At 44.0% G+C, this 13288-nt stretch overlaps 1 pseudogene; it reads left to right on the top strand.

Annotated features, from left to right (window-relative positions):
* The first annotated feature begins 3073 nt into the window (after positions 1-3073).
* On the top strand, positions 3074-9479 carry LOC120884182 (ras-related protein Rap-2a pseudogene; annotated as a pseudogene).
* The last annotated feature ends 3809 nt before the right edge of the window (positions 9480-13288 follow it).

Genomic DNA, 13288 nt, shown 5'->3' with positions numbered 1-13288 from the left:
ACAAAATATAATCTCCAGGGACAGGCCCCCAGTGACCTACTTTTTCCATCCATGCTCCACCTTCTCCAATGCAGTACTTCTTTAAAATTATTAATCCACCCAATGGATTTATTCATAGATTAGGGCAACAATCTCGTAATGTAATAATTTCAACTCTGAGCACTCTTGCATTATCTCCCTTGAGCTTCTAAAGTACAACTAACTCCAAAATTTCATATGCCACCCATGATCTACAAAGGAGATGAACATCTCACCATGGAAAATACATTCATTGAATCTCTAGGAGAGGCTCAAATATAAACAGATCTACCATTGCCTAAAACTGCAATTCCAAAGTCTCTTCTGAGATTCTAATTAAACTCTTGGTTATTAGCTTTTATAGGAATCAAAATCGATTTATGTGTATCCAATATAGAGTCCATGGAGTAAGTATGTCCTTTCCAAAGTAAGAAGTAGGCACACGGAAAGAAGAGATGACTATGAATCAAGACTGAAATCCAGCTGGGCTAACAAGTCCTCTGTCCCCATGCTCAGCATCGGGGCACATGTTGTAAACAGTGGGCTCTGAAGGATTTGGGTAGCCTCGTCCCTTGGCCTGTCACATAGACTGGCTCTATCCTCAGCCAGCAACATTCCCTAACAGATGTTCTCTGTATTGTATCTTTTCATCCCAGGGGTCACTACTGCAGCTTCAACTTCCTTCTACAGCTGCACTCATGACCCTCTCAGGGCCTACCTACATGGATTCTCACTTTATTATACTTTGACCTGCCAGGCCTTCCTTTAAAATGTTGGAAGTCTTCATGACCACCTAACTCCAGCATTCTGCATTCCTGCACCACGTGGTTGAAGGCAATGTCTGCCACCATCTCAAGCAGTAGCCAAGTGTCTGGGGACCATGGCTGAGGCAACATTTGAGTGGCTGATTGAGTGTGGAGAAAAAAGTCCTGATTTCTCTTCTCAATGGAATTTGTACTTTTATATAGCCTCTGAACATGAGTTGTGCGATCTTGACAATTCTTGAAATGACCTTAAGCCACCCCTCTAATGTGTCTGCGTAAATTTCTTTATTATCTCTTTCGTGATGGAAATGCATTAAAAACTGCAACTTCCTGAGGCCTAGATTTACTCCACCTTTTAGGACCAAAATGCAAGTTTACACCCTTCCTTCTGTTCTACCTTATCAGAGTAAACCTGGATAAAGGTGCTAAAAATATTCAGAGCACTGCCTGAATCCTGTGCTTCCTTGAAATTTCCTCCACCAGATTAGTGAGTACATAATCTCTAAATCCAGCCACACAAATGTGACAGGACATGTGCATAATGTGGACAATATTTTTGCCAGAATGTAACATAAATGTCTTCTAGTTCCTCTTCCATTAGAATCCTCCTCCTGTGCAACTTCATGAGCACAGTCTTTTCTATCAACTGTCCTATCAGCATTTTGATCTTCAGAGCTTCGACCAGAATCACATGATAAGCTATTCTTACAATGTTCAAAGCTTTTCCAACTTATATCTCTAAACTATTCAAAACTTCTATCCCAAATACCAAAAGTCTCCACAAGTTCCTGAACCACAGAGTCTGACGAGTCACTGCAAGCAACTCACCTTTTGGCATCTGTTTCTTTTCTAGTCAGCTATGATGGCAAGAATAATTAGAGGAAAAGTTTCTTATTATTTCACAGGTACTCCATAGTCAGCTGTGTTCATAACTCAGATGTAAGAAGAGTCTGGTGAAGAAACAACTCAGAACATGGCCACTGGGAAGCAGAGAGAGAGCAACTCACCAGGCACAAAATATAAACCACAAAGCCACGTTCTCATGGAACTACTTCTAGTCAACCACTACCTGCCTAACTTAGCTCCCGTTTAATCATATGAATGCATTAAGAAACTGTTCATTCAAGGCTCCTGAAATTATGATTTCACCTCAAAAACTTTCTTGCAGTGTCTCACACAGGAGCTTCTAGGGGACACCTTATATTGAAAACTCATAGTGTCCCATTCAAATATAATTTGTCCTGTGATGCAAAGACTCCATGAACTCAGGGTGAGAGCAATGAGAATGGTCCCTGGAGTGGACCCATAGGAGGTCAGACTAATGGAAAGTTTGGGGTTAAAAATGTTTCATTTTGTAACTGTTGATTTGGTTTTGCTTTTTACTGGATTCCTGGGTAACTCCATATACAAAAGCAAAGAGAGTCCAGCCTCCATGTGTTGGCAACTAAGGTAAACTGGAAAAGACACACACTTCTGACTTTGGCACTCCTTGGCTTTTTCCACTGTGGACCACTACAGGGACATGGTCCATGGGGCCATACACTAGGTGGTGCTCTGGTGTCCCTGCTGCATGCTGCATCATGGACACCATCACCCAGCTATCATCTCTGCTGGGCCAGTACTTCAGTGACCTATATGCTGCCCTCAGGGAGCACAAAAGGGAGAAGGCAGGCTAAGGATGAGGGGAGGGGCCAGAGTACCTGAAATACAGGGAATGAGCCACTGTACCTCTGTAAATATTGAGAAGAAATGGAAGGGGATCTGTGTTGGTCCCTGCCATAACATGCACCTGACTGTTTCACTGTCACCTACAGTGGCCCACATGCTGTTACCAGCCATACTGTTGCACATCCATGTAGACAAAGTAGCTGTTGTCAACCCTGTGGAGACCTGGCATGGCTAGATTGCAGCAGCTGCTGCCACTCCTGCATCACTCACAATTTTGAGACTTGAATCTAAGATGTCTATGGCAAGAAGGCCCACCACACTGCCAACTGCTGCTTCTAGTTGACCACGAGTCAGTCCCTGCACCAGAAGAGTCTTCTTGACCACTGCAGTCATAGGCACTGAGGAGGTGTGCTAGGCCACAAGTACTCCATATGTCCCCACCCAGAGTGGAAGTACTTCTGATGTCCCCACTCCTTTCTTTGAGGAACACCCCTCCCATACATGATAGCCCAGAGAGGTGAGCCCAGCAAGCCTATGAAGACAAGCATGACAGTGCAAAATGGGGACCAGCAGGCAGGTTTTTGACTATGTTTGTCAACTCACTATCTGACTATGTGAGCACAATGCCTCTCATCCTAAGAGGAAGGGGGAAAATGTGAGTGTAGGGGAGCGGTTCAGTGTAAGACAAATAGGTGCCCACATTCTCCAGTGCCTGCCTCGCTTTGTCCCTGGCATAGGAGGAAACCAGAAACTGAGGGCAGCTCTGCAGAGGCTGCTATTATATGAGCACACAAGTGGAAACAAGAAGATGGTACAAATCCATGCACTTCAGTGAAGGAGGCCACAAGAACACACTCCCAGGTAATAGCTCGACACTCCATAGGTGCTCCTCCTGCTGCCAGGCTAAGCCTCCATTAGCACTTGCAGCCTCTGTTACTTTTTATAGTAGCTATTAGCACCAAAGTGTGTGACTCAGAGTGGACTGCTCACTGTGTCTTTTGTGTAGATGCCACCATATAGCTTCAACCTCTTACTCTGCATGGACAGGCTTCCACTCTGCCTCTTCCATCCCCAACTCATCAGGGTCATGGGAAGTGAATTACTAGGTGCTGAAGGACTGGGAAAAACATGGAAGAGTCTTCGTAGCTTCTCATGAAAGCAGTAACTCACTGTCCACCCAGATTTGCAGCCCTGTGGTCAAGCAGTCCTGGCCTCAAGCAGGGGCTCTATAACTTCAATGACCAACTGGGACACATCCAAGTCCTAGAGACAGCCATCCACTGTGAAGTCCTCTAAGATCTGGGTCACCTTCTGGCACCATTTCTCATAGTATTGAAGGACTTGGCACGTATAGATATACAAAATATCTCTTTTTGCAAATAATATCACATTCAACAAAAACCAACACCTAAAATCAGTTCAATGCGGTACTCGCATGGAAGCATTAAATGAACAGCATTGTAATTATGTTCCCTTTTAGGCATATTATCAAATAATATCAATGTAAGTCCGTTTAATGCATATTCAGAGCAGAGTCTTGTGGGTCCCAGAGGTACATACCTATAATCCCAATGATTTGGAAGCTGAGTCATGAGAGTCACCAGTTTGATGCCAGCCTGGGCAACTACCAAGACACTCAGCAAACAAATGAAACCCTGTCATAAAATAAAAAGGACTGGAAATGTAGTTCATTACTAAATTGCCCAAGGGTTCTTTACTTTAAAAAACAAACAATAAAAAGCAGTGATCTCTGTAGCCCTCCAATGCTAGAATACATTGGCATGATTAAATTTATGTTATCCCACAGCATTGTTTTTTTAATTGAAAAAGCACAAAGATAGCCAGATGTGGTCCCACACGCCTGTAATCCTAGCAGCTCAGAAGGCTTAGGCAGGAGGATGTGGGTTCACAGAGAGCCTCGGCAACTTAAGGAGACCCTAAGGAACTCAGAGAGACCTTACCCTTAAAAAATATGACACGCTGGAGATATGGCTCAGTGTGTTAACACCCTTGGGTTTGGTCCCCAATACAAAGAAGAAAAAAAAAAGCACAGAGATGAGTTAATATTGGATGTTTTTAAAGTGAATGATAGTCTGTTACCAGTTGTGTTTAAAACACATCATAGAAAAACATAAGCAGAGGGAGATCTTACCAGATTGAGAAGCAGTCACCCTGGTGCCCACCAGCATGACACTCATTTTCTCCTAGGCCTATACTTTTCTTTTAAATGATCATAGTAACTTACCATTTAGGGCAGACCATCTTTCCTCATGCCAGTGACTCCCTAGGAACTTTACTGTCTGCAGTCCATTTCTTTTTCTGAAAGAAATCTCAGAACCTGAGGTCTTCCACGTTGACCTGGGTCCTGGTCCTCTAGTGTAACAGCCAGCCTGACTGGTGTCAATTCCTGGCTCACCATTTCTGTCCTTGAGGGTCCTGACACACATGATGCTCTGTTTGTCTCCACCACAATGTTTGTCTCTAAAATGCTGAGGAGAGACATTTTATTCTCTTGCATGGCATTTGCTCTCCTAATCCAGGTACCCAGATAATTTTTCTTTTATTAATATTTCACAAGAATATCCCTTCCTATGAGACAGAAATTCTAAGTCAGGGCTCAATATTTTCTTAAAGAACTCATTCCAGAGGTTTATAATTTTATTTCAAAGAAATGAATGCTCATTTTAATATTTGCTTTGTGACTTTGCTGTGCTTTTACTTTTATACAAATATCAGCTCTTCTTCAGCTAACCTTGATTTTGTGACATCTCTCAAGTCTTTTTCCATCCCCCGCTTAATGGTGTGTGAAACTGTTCCCCTCTTTCACTTTCACTTGTATAAGCAACAGTCCTTCCCTGGGTTTCCGGGGTTTACTCTTCATTGCTGAAGTGATTTTTCTGTTTGCTATTTCTCTCCTGAGTTCCTGACCACGCATTTCTCAGTCCCTTTCATTCCCCTGCATTCTCTAATATTTTCCTTAGTGCCTTTGACCTAGTTTTTGAAAACTGCCTTGCACACTCACTAGGTGTCACCAGCACTGAGGGCTGCTGAGTTCTGAGCTGCTGTCACTCTGTGCTTCTTCCTGTTTCCCCTCCACACCTCCATTGCAACTGGAATCATCTGTGCCTGGTTTTCAAATAAAATGTTTTCTTTTTTATTTTTTTATGAGCATCAGAGTTCAGTGAAGCTCTTGCATCCTAACAGAGCTTCACTCCAAGGTTTCTCTGTAATGTTTGCTAAAATAGCAACTTCCTTCCTTCCTATAGTTCTTGACTCATTCAGTATGAGTCTCTTGTCATTACCTGCATTACATCTGTCATTCTGTATGGTGGTCCTGCACCTGATTAGAGTTTCTACATATGAGACTCTCTTAGAATGGGACAACTCCAGCCACTGTCCATAATGTGTTGTCATTCCCTTTATCTGAGAATTCTTTTCCAGAACCATTTATATTACTTAGCTTTCCAAAGACATATCAAAATCTACATGGTCTCTGAATCATTGATTTTACTTTATTATCAGTACTCCATAAAATGATTGATTTAGTTTGTTCTAATATATGTCAGTCACAAAGTTACTTGTTTTAATGTTCATATTTTGGTCACTTGATTCTAGAGTTTTATAACAAATATTTTCATTTCTAGATGTATCTATTTAAAATGTGATTTGGTTTTAGCGGTGTGAGTTTATTCTTAGTGTGTGGCTGTTACTTCTGTGAAAAATTTTGATTCCCAGACTTGCAGGTTCAGGCTCATGTCCACCTGCAACTCTATCAACAGCAGGCTCACCCCAATGCCTCAGGTAAATCACAACCTCCCCAAAGATTGTCCTCAAATACTTATCCCTGTGATACTTAAGAGTGTTATTTCATCCAGGCATGGAGGCATATGCCCCCTTGGAGGTTGAAACAGGAAGATTGCAAGTTCAAAGCCAGCCTCAGCAATTTAGCAAGGCCCTAAACCACTTAGTGAGAACCTGTCTCAAAATAAAAATAGACAAAAAGGGCCGGGGATATGGCTCAGTGGTGAGTGAGTACAATCCCTGATACTTAAAAAGAAAATTAAAAAGTAATATTCTTTCAGAAATAACTTCTGATTTAAAAAACTCATTATTTTTCTTGTATTTCAAGATTATGGCCACATGCAAAAACATGTCACCATTTGACACCCAGAATAATATTCAGCCTTCAAAATGCAGGAAATCATGTCATTTGAAACCCCAATGAGCTCAGGAGACATTATTCTAAGTGAAATAAGCAAATGTAGAAGGTCATGCTATATGACCTCAATGAAGTATAAAATCAAAACTAGTTGTTCTCTAGAAGCAGAAAGCAGGTGGTTGCCAGGAGCTTGGGGTTTGGAAAAACAGGACCTGTTGCCCAAAGAGTACAAAGTTTCATTGATGCAGAATGAGTAAATTCTGGAGCCCTAACCTATAGCCAAGTCCCTATAGTCATTAAAACTCTGTTTCATACTTAGAATGTAGTGGTGAGTGGGTGGATAAGTTAATTAGCTTCATTACAGTAATTATTGTACAAGATATATGTATATCAAAACATCACATTGTATTATTTTTTTCTTAAGCAGTTTTTTTAAAACTCAAGGTATGACGACAAGTACAAAATATCCTTTTAATCAGGTTACTGTATCAGTCAATACAAAAGGAGAAACCACTACAGTATGAAGAGATATACAAATGACTAAAGTATACAACTCCGATATTTAGACAATTTGAAATGGGGAAGTTGGCTTCTTTTACATGTGCTAAATTTTCCTGTAATAGGACAAGTAATATTCAGTGCTCTAAATATGCATAATCATGAAAACAAAGGACAGTCTTAACACTTATACTATTAGCATAACAGACTCCATTGCTACTATTTAACAGTCTTAGCCAACACATGTCTATTCCCTTTCCTGGTTTTAAGGACAATTTTTTCTAAGGAATACTAGAGCAGCAAGAACCTGGGGTTGTAGCTAAGGCAGGGGGCTCCAGCATGATCTGGTCTTTCTCGAACTGAGGAATTTCACCCAGGAGTTCCCAGAAAAGTAACTGCTTTATGTTGGCTCAAACAAACCCATAATTGATACACAGCTTCCAATAGTGCACTCCAAATCCCACAGAGATGACACAGAAGGAGGTGAATGAAAATTATCGGGCTATATTCAAATAGGAAATTTGTCTTCAGGAATAAAAGGAGAGCAAATAAAATAGTAATTTTCTGGGGAAAGGTGATAGCCATATTTTCTTTGATTCTCTAATCTCATGTGAGATAAAATGCTAAAATTACACCTTGGTTTCAGAATTTGGGGTCCATTTATGTTTATGTGATACCATAGGACAACTATATTATAAATAATAGAGGTGGGAAGGATCTATATGGCTTAGTAAAGCTTCTACATTTTGTTTTTGTTGATATAAAAATTAGAGTGGACAAGTAAATGAGACAAGGAAAGGGAATAAATCAAGACTATTACTATACTATAGGGGACTAGGCCAGAGCCCAGTCTGTGCTCTTCTGCACTGAAACCAAGCAGGAGTGTTCCCACGCACAGATGGGAGCCAGTGCAGAAGCACCAGAGGACGTAGGGACAGAGGTGGGTCCAGCACATTGAGCTCTTCCCGAATTGGCAAGTATTTCTCTCTGTGATCAGGCCATAGCCATCTGTTCACTAACTGGGGCCACTGAAGTTAGTCTCTCATGGACCCATAGGCACTGGGACTCAGGGCTGCTGATTTCTTTCATCCATGCCTACACTTCCAAGGGATGTCCCCCAGGGCTTTTAGTAAGACATTTTGAGGCTGGCAAAGCCACCCTGAAACTTCGCATAACGGAGGTGCAGGAAAAAAAAAAAGATTTCATTTATGAATTTTTAAAGTGAATGAGAAAATAAAGGACAAGGCCCTAGGTTAGAGTTAAGAGGAACTTTCAGGTTTCCTTGGGCACTTGTACTGGGAAAATATTAACTCTCTTTATATTGTGAAATAATTTGCACAATTAGTGTGATTTCCAGAACAACTAAAAATAATGACGAGAGTCTTTGCAGGCGCCTGGGGGAGATTGCATCCTGCCTGACTCAGCCCAGGAGCAGGGCAGCTGCTCTCTCAGCTGCTGCCCACCTCCAGAGCCCTGTTGTCTCTCAACACTATGAGAAGAGGGAGCCTACAGAAGGTGGTGGGGTCAGCCACACAGCATGGTCTGGAGTGCACTGTGGCTGGCGGGAGGTCTATGTGGCTGGCTGCAGCAGAGACAGCAGCCATGGAGAAAATTTGCACTAGTACAAAGTGGTGGTGCTCAGCTCCTATGTGGTCAGCAAATCTTCTCTGACTGAGCAGTTTGTGAGGATCAACACTTTTATCCAGAAATAGGACCCCAACATTGAAGACTTCTACCACAGAAGATGGGGTGAATTCTTCACCATCGGTGCTGCAGATCCTGGACACCACTAGCACCCAGCAGTTCACATCCCTGGGGGACCTGTATATCAACTACAGACAGGGCTTTGTCCTCCTGGACAGCATGGTCAACCAGCAGGGTTCCAAGACATCAAGTCCATTCGGGACCAGATCATCTAAGTGAAGCATTATGAGAAAGTGCCAGTCATCTTGGTTGGGAACAAAATGGACATGGAGAGTGAGGGAGAAGTGTCCTCCAATGAAGGCAGATGTCTTGCTGAAGAGTGCGGCTACCTCTTTATACAGACTTCTTCTAAGAGTAAGATCATGGTGGACCAACTCTTTGCAGAAATCCTGAGGTACATGACTTATGCTGCTCATCCTGACAAAGATGATCCGTGCTCCAGAACCTCATGGATGCTGGAGACTGGCACTCGGTCCCTGCACCTGATGTGTACCCCAATTTGTGGAGATGGGATTCGAGGCAATGCTGCCCATCTGATGGAGGTTCTCAGAACTAGTAAGCACCCCATATTATGGTCCAAAGTTGTTCTGGGAGGCAGGAGGAGACTGGAAGATGACAGCCTTGGAAGGAGAGGTGGTATCCATGGGCTCATCAGCTGCAAGCTTTGAATGTGATGGTGCAGAGGCTCTCCTTGCCAGGAGGGAGGCCAGTGCTGGTTCATAGCTGGGATCATAATGAGCAGGAGGGCATTGCAAAAAGAGGTTCTCCATTGCTTCCCAGAATGGCACACTGAGGAGTGGTTGGTGGGACACAGGAATTGTTCAAATTGGAGGTGGAACAGGAGAGTTGAGGTGTTGGGGAACCACTGGAGAATGATCCATTTGCTGGCTGCCTGTGCTACCTAGCACCCTAGACCTGGGGGCCTGGATTGGAAATATCATTGGAGATGGAAATATCACTGCCATAGAAGAGGGAGTAGTGTCCATGGCCATGTCCTCAGGCTGCAGAGTGTGATGCCGAGTCAGGTGAGCAGAGGACTTGGCTGTTTTGGTGGGAGAGACACGTGTAACAGTTAAGTTCTGGCCATAGCTATTGGGGTTGCGGTTAGAAGGGACCAGAGTGGGGTTTGGAATGGAATGAGGAGGAGGAGGACCAAGAGGAGAAGCAAAGGAGGAGGGTTAGGAGGAGGAGAATCTATACACATGGAGGTTGGAGATTCCATTCTGCAGGGGGTAGTCTTGGAGAGAAAAGGCACCTGGGTATGAGGTGTGGGAAGGAAAAGAGTGGGAGGTGCCACATCTCTTGTAAGGAGAACAAGATGGTGAAACCAAGTAAGGGTAACTCCCACCTTGGGACTGGGCCTCAATGGAGAAAAAGGGTTAGTAGGATGAGGCAGAGGAAGGGAACTAGGTATTTCCCTTTCATTATTTGGCAGGGGGGAGGTAAATGGACAGGCAGGTTAAGGGGCATGGCATCATGAAATTCCCACTGCTTGTTTGCAGGAATAACAGGGTTGTGAGTTGGTCCATGGGTGGGGTCAGTGAATCTGTAATGAAACTGTGGATCCCAGCTAGGAAGCAAGAATGGACAGGCAGAGTGGTGGTGCAGGCCTCCACACCTTCTCTTCTACCCTCCAAGACCTTGATATCATCCTCCACCTTCATCTTTGCACCTGGAACCTCCTTCAGTTGTGTGCCTACGTCTTCCTTCAGACACAGAAGAGGCTTCATTGCAGCTGGGGGCAGCCAACCTCCATGCCAGGTTAGGGACAGCAGAAGGGCCATTGGCATGGGCTTCTTTCTCTTTTTGGACCTCCATGCATCAGCTCTGGGTGGAGGACAGCTCTCTGATGGACCACAGGAAAGTTTTTGGCCCTGTACTTCCTTGGTTGAGCCCTGGTTGCCTGGCGAATGGGGAAACTGGTGCTTGTCCAGCCTTTCCTTGGCCCACTTGTCTGGATGTGAGAAGCAGCCCAGTTCTCCTCCTGGAGCACTGCAGACTCTGCATCAGCCTGAGCCATGGTCAGCATTCCTGCTGCAAGTCTGTGGAAGCTGTACTTGGCAGGTCTCCTACAAAAGAAATTCTTGGGATACACCTAGGCCCTCTCTTGAAAGTTGTTTCCCTCCCAGAGCCCAGGTCTGGTCCCCAGGGCACTGAAGTCTCCCTGGGTCTCCAGGGGGAGACTCTGCTGGTGTTTCTTCCCCTTTGCTCAAGGCAACTTTTTAAATATCCTCCTGCCTGTCTGTCCCTTGGGGGGACCCTCCTCCTTCTGCTGGTTGACCACTGATTCTTCAGGCTGCTCTTGGACTCTCAGATCTGCTTCCTCGGAGGAACAGGGAGTTGATCTTGTGTCAGGAGCTCCATAACCCGATGGACCCACTCAAAATTGAAGCAGGAAGATTAATCCCTGCAGAGAAGAAAAGACTGATGGTTTGTGGTGGTTCTAACATTCACAAGTTGATGGACAACAGCACTGGCTTTTTCAGGGAGGCACCCCAAGAGACCAGTGGCAAGATCCCCAGAGAGGAAGGCACCACCTATAGGAGAGGACCTCTGCAGCAGCCTGCTGAGCCAAGCACTCAAGGACAGGTATCTTGGTGGGATTCCCTGCAGGCAGGGCTGATGGTAGCTGCTGGAGCAGCAGGGTGATCCTGCCAAGGAGCGGGAGCACTGCAGGTCAGGTGGATGGGTGTCTGGTGGCCCAATAGGGTGAGGCAGCATGGCCTGTGACCCATTCAGATTACCTGGTGCGGTCTGACTGGATACCAGCAAAATAACCAAAGAAGCTGAGCTAGGTCACCAGCTCCCATGAGAACAAGGCGCACTGTTGAGTTCACCTCTAGTGACATGTGGCTGGAATGCATAATGGAGGAAGGGCTTGGGGCCAAGCCATATTCATCAAAGGGGAATCTCCAGGGTAAGGAGCAAGTCCCAACGTCCACTGATGGTTTGAGCTTAGAGCTCCTTGGGAATCTGCACTGCTTTGTTTCCCACATGTACCCCAAAATTATTTTTACTTCTTCAGGGTTATTCTGGGCTGCTTTTCTATTAGTTATTTAAACATTCATACTATGTGACTCCAAATAATATCTGTATGTATTCTGCTTGACATGACTATAGTCATCTAGAGTCATCAATTAAATAATCAAAATGGTCTTCAATTACCCCAGAATAGCTCTAGTTAACTTTCCTCCATGATTTTCCAGCATGCTATAAACTTAATCCTGGATCTGCCCAGCAGGATTCTGGAGTCAGTAATGGTGCCTCACTCTTAACATTACCTTCACATAAAATATGAACATTTTGATTGGGATGAAGTTCCTTTTATTCTAGCCAGTATATATTCATATCTTTCTGAGTGCACTGCTCTGGACCCAAGATGATGCAGAACACCTCAGGTATCAGAGGTTTCAGGCCATGGGCATCTAGCTGTATTGCTGTGTGTCTGAGGTGAGGCAGAACATCATGGAAGAAGGGCATTTTGCAGTAAGCTTCTGAATTCATGACAATCATGAAGCAGAGAGAATAGAGGAACAAGTGACAAAATATAATCCCCAAGGACATGCCCCAAGTGACATACGTCTTCCATCCATACCCCCCTTCCTCCATTTACCATCAAATAACAGTAGTTCTTTCAAATTACTAATTCACCCAATGGATATATTTATACATTATGACAGCAAGCTCATCATCTAACAATTTCATCTCTGAACATTTTGCAATGCCTCACTTGAGCTTTTGAAATACACCTCATCTCCAATACCTAACATGTCACCCCTGATCCCCAAAAGACTATGAACATCTCACCACGGAAAATACATTCAGTGACTCTCCAGGAGATTCCCAAATCTTAACAGTTTCCGCATTTCCCCAAACTTGGAGTCTAATCCAAAGTCTCCTCCAGGACTCAAACTCTTGGTTGTATGCTTGTATAGGAATCAAAATCAACTTATGTATATCCAATACATAATAGCTAAGAAAAAATATTTCAATTTCAAAAAGAGAAATAGGCACATAGAAGAAATGGATAGAAGTCAAGACAAAAACCCAGCTGGGCCAACAAGTCCTCTATCTCCTTGCTCATCATATAGGGCACATGTTGTGCACAGGGGGCTCAAAAGACTTGGGCAGCCTTGTCCCTTGGCCTCTCACATAGGTTGGCTCTATCCTCAGCTAGTAACATTGCCTGACATATATTGCACATTTCCAGCATCTTTTAATCCAAGGATTCTCTTCTGAAGCTTCAGCTTTCTTCTCACAGCTGCACGAATTACCTTCTCAGGGCCTACCTACAGGGATTCTCACTTCGTTATACTTTGACCTGCCAGGCCTTCCTTTGAAATCTTGTTGGAAGCCTTCATGACCACCTCACTACAGTATCCTGCATTCCTGCAGAACCAGCAACACTTGGTTGAAGCCACTGTATATCTCCATCTCAAGCAGTAGTGAAGCCTCTTGGAACCATGGCTGCAGCAGC

The sequence above is a fragment of the Ictidomys tridecemlineatus genome, chromosome 14, assembly GCF_052094955.1.
Source record: "Ictidomys tridecemlineatus isolate mIctTri1 chromosome 14, mIctTri1.hap1, whole genome shotgun sequence".
NCBI classification, from domain to species: domain Eukaryota; kingdom Metazoa; phylum Chordata; class Mammalia; order Rodentia; family Sciuridae; genus Ictidomys; species Ictidomys tridecemlineatus.
Note: the sequence above shows the minus strand (reverse complement) of the source record. Positions and strands in the feature narration are given on the sequence as shown.